At 40.2% G+C, this 3,834-nt stretch overlaps 1 pseudogene; it reads left to right on the top strand.

The window, feature by feature from the left end:
• The first annotated feature begins 238 nt into the window (after positions 1-238).
• On the top strand, positions 239-928 carry LOC107545694 (nascent polypeptide-associated complex subunit alpha pseudogene; annotated as a pseudogene).
• The last annotated feature ends 2,906 nt before the right edge of the window (positions 929-3,834 follow it).

The raw sequence follows: 3,834 nt of genomic DNA, 5'->3' as shown, positions 1-3,834 counted from the left end.
TATATTAACTTTTGAAATCTTTATTAGTCATCAAGCAGTGAAAACAGTGATAGAATCCTTCCTTCTGAGTCATAACAATGGGATGAACCATAATGAAATAAATTCAAGGCCACAGACACCAGAACTCAAGCAAGGGAGAAGCAGAAATCCAGTCCAGATTGTAAATTCAGAATTGGAAATATGATCATTGAAATCGAGAGTAAAGCTTCCAGGCTTCCTTCTATGACAGACATGGGTCATGCTACCTCTGTCTCTTTCTGCCATCATCTTGGTTCTGCGTTCTCCGCACAAAAAACCCAGTGAAAGCACAGAAATCATCCCTGCTACAGAGCAGGGATTGCCACAGCCCCAGGCTGACACAGGGCCTGGAACAGAATCAGACAGCGATGAATCAGTACCAGAGCTCGAGGAACACAATTCCACACAAGCAACCACACAACAAGCCCAGCTGGCAGCAGCTGAAATCCATGAAGAACCAGTCAGTGAAGCAAAGAGAACCGAAGTGAAAAGAAGACACAGAAGGCTATGTCCTAACTGGGTCTTCAGACAGGTTTCAGGGGTTACTAGGGTCACTATCCAGAAATCTAAGAATATCCTCTTTATCATCACAAAACCAGATGTCTACAAGAGCCCAGCTTCAGATACCTACATAGTTTGAGGGGAAGCCAAGATATAGAATTTATCTCAGCAAACACAGCTAGCAGCTGTTGAGAAATTCAAAGTTCAAGGTGAAGCTGTCACAAACATTCAAGAAAACACACAGATGCCAACTCTACAAAAGAAGAGTGAAGAGGAAGAGGTTGATTAAGCAGGTGTGGAAGTTAAGGACATATAATTGGTAGTGTCACAAGCAAATGTGTCGAAAGCAAAGGCAATCCGAGCCCAGAGGAACAACAATGACATTGTAAATGTAACCATCTGCAAATGAGGATTTTTATTTTTATTTTTTTTTTTGTGTGTGTTTCAAAAGAGTAACTGAAGTTTGATTTAAAATTTGTACTGTTTCTATCATTAATAAAGTTATGGCTTCTTGTGGACTGAAAAAAAAAAAAAAAGAAATCAAGAATAAAGCAGAAATAACCAGGCTGTTAGAGTCTGGTGACCATGCCCAAATTAGGAATACAGCAGATTAGAACTAGGTCATTATATGAGGAGCAGGAACACAAAAGACCAGAGATGGATGAATGTTAAGTGAAGTCTTGATTCAGATTTTCTGGGGAAGAAGACTGACGAGATCTTAAATCTACCTCTCAGAAATCTTTTCCTCTGTCATCTCTAGCCTACAAAATAACTCCCATTTGCTCTGTCTATTCATTTGCCTGTCTGTAGGAACCACCCTGAAAGAATGATGAAAGTCTCTGAGACTAATTCTACACACCAAACTGGTCCAACGGTATCAACTACAGCAATACCTTGAGAAAACAAGTCTGTAAATTAAGTCATCTAGTTCTGTTTATAAATATTGCCCCTCAGCCCTTGCTTCAACTGTATATGCTATCCAGACTCTTTGTTTGGAAACAAATTGTGCTAATTGTGCTTAAATTGTGTCAATAGTGAAATTATTGATGAGTAGAGCACTATAAGTAGACGTGTTCCTGTTGCCTCTGATTTTCGCCTGAAGCCCCAGAGCAAAGAACAGTGTTAAGAGTTCACATTATCCGTAAACTTGCTTAGGGGTCACACAAAAAGGTGATCCAGAAATTCAACCCAGAGAGAGTAATCAGAGCAGAGGTCATTTTCTCTATGTATCTCATTGGAGGATTGGGGAGAATACTCACAAGCCCACAATGCATCCAGTTAGATGAAAGGGAGAGGGAGCCTGGCTGTGTCCACTAAAGTGGGTTGGGTACAGAGACTCTTACTTGGAAAAGTTTAAAGGCCAGAGGCTGGCCTAGACCTGAGTTTGAAGACAGAGCAAGGAGAGAGGGTTGCTGCAGAAGTAGCCCACACTTCTACAGTTGACCAGAGCAATGTCATGGGTTTTCTGGTGGACGCTATGGGAGGGAACCATGTCTAAGTCAAGGTTCCAAAACAAAGAGTCTGGGTAGCATATACTGTTGAAGTAGGGGCTGAAGGTCAATAGTAAGAAATCAAAGAGCGCATTGTTCATGCCAGGGACAAGTGTCTCACAAACAATTGGGCATGTGCCCTACACAGAGGCCTTCCAAGTCAAATTTACACTCCAGCGACACATCTTCTGTTGCATACCTCTCCTCCATTCTCACAACCCTACACCTATATCTGGAAGACACAGAGTTTCTGTCTGCTGGTCCTGAAGGTCCTGGTTTCCTGGACAGAGCAAGAATCACCTGGGGATCTTGTTAAAATGCAGATTCATCAGATTCAGGTTGAGAAATTCAGAAGCAGAGCCATGTCATTCTGCATTTCTAATAATCTAATGGTGCTGCTGCTGATGATCTGCCAAACACACTTAGGTAGCAAGGACATAGATGGCATCATAGTAAGGTGGAGGCTGAGGAGTGTAAGAGTGAGAAGAGAAGACTGAAGAGGCCTACCACGCCCCCTTTGTGCCCTTTTCCTCACTGCAGGTTCTCAGCCCAAGGCAGGCCAAAGCTGGGGAGAAATCAGTACTTATTTAGATGGAACAAGACTTTTTAAAATCATGATACTTGTATCAATTCACATTATGAGACAGTAAATAAAAATATACCAAGGAATAAAGGACAACAACAAAAAACATATAGCCTCACCATGTGCTCTGCATTTTATATGTTTTACGTATATTAATTCATTCATTCTATTCTCAAACTACCATAAGATTTAGGCAAGGAGGTATTCAAGGATGGAGTCAGGATTTGGAACCTAGACAATATGGCTACAACACCTTCTGCTGGACTAACCACTTTCTGCTGGAATGGCTAACCTTCTGCTAGACTGCTTCTCAATAGAGAAGTAATGTTTAAATCTGTTTAATGTCTCTGATGAGCTACAAAAAGTGCCGTGGAGCTTGGTTCTACAGCACCCTCTGCCCAGAGGTGATCAACCTAGAGCAAAATGAATAAATGAAAGACATAGAAAAGAAGTATTCCTAGAGAGTTTGTTTTTTTTTCCCACTCAAACAATATTTTAAAATATGAAACCCAATGAAAAGGGAAGAGATGGGCCTTTCACTAATAGGATAATCAGAAAAAGTTCTCCAGTCACACCCCACTCAGCTTCCAAACCTTAACAGCATCCTCAAATTATAAAGTCAGAGTTGACTGAATACTTTGGAGCCAGGATCTCGAATGCCACTGGAAATCTATCAATACCATCAGTGAGATATTTAATATTGAGAAAAATCTCTCTCTTCAAGTCTCAGTTTCTTCCTCTTTGAAGTGAAAGAATTCAACCAGATAATCTAAAAACTAGTATGTGCACAGACACATACAATTATTCCCACTCTTCTAACACTACCTAAATTTTTCTCCCTCAAACAATAGCTTGTGATTTTACTTAAGATCCACATTTATTGAATCTTTCATTATGGCTCTGACATCCCCCCCAAATATGATCAAATTAAAAGGAAACTTAACTGGTAAACCAAACAATAAATAACAGAAGGAATCTTGAAATCTCTCTGCAAGCTTCAGCTACTCAACCCTCCCAATCTCCCCCTGGAGTCAAGCTAAACAGTTTTCAAAGGTCAGATCTCTTTGGAAGTCTGACTTTTTTATTAATGTCACTGACAAACTCTGAGTTTACAGATTATCTTTTCTGTCTTTCCCTCTTTTTTCTTCTCTCTAGTTTCTCTCTCACTGTTATGCTATGCATGGGCTCGAATGTTTTTTATCTCCTCATTTATAGAGAATTACGAGTATGAACTATTAATCC

The sequence above is a fragment of the Miniopterus natalensis genome, chromosome 8 (genome assembly GCF_054644295.1).
Source record: "Miniopterus natalensis isolate mMinNat1 chromosome 8, mMinNat1.hap1, whole genome shotgun sequence".
NCBI lineage: Eukaryota > Metazoa > Chordata > Mammalia > Chiroptera > Miniopteridae > Miniopterus > Miniopterus natalensis.
The sequence above is the reverse complement of the archived record's forward strand: the minus strand, read 5'-3'. Positions and strand labels throughout refer to the sequence as shown.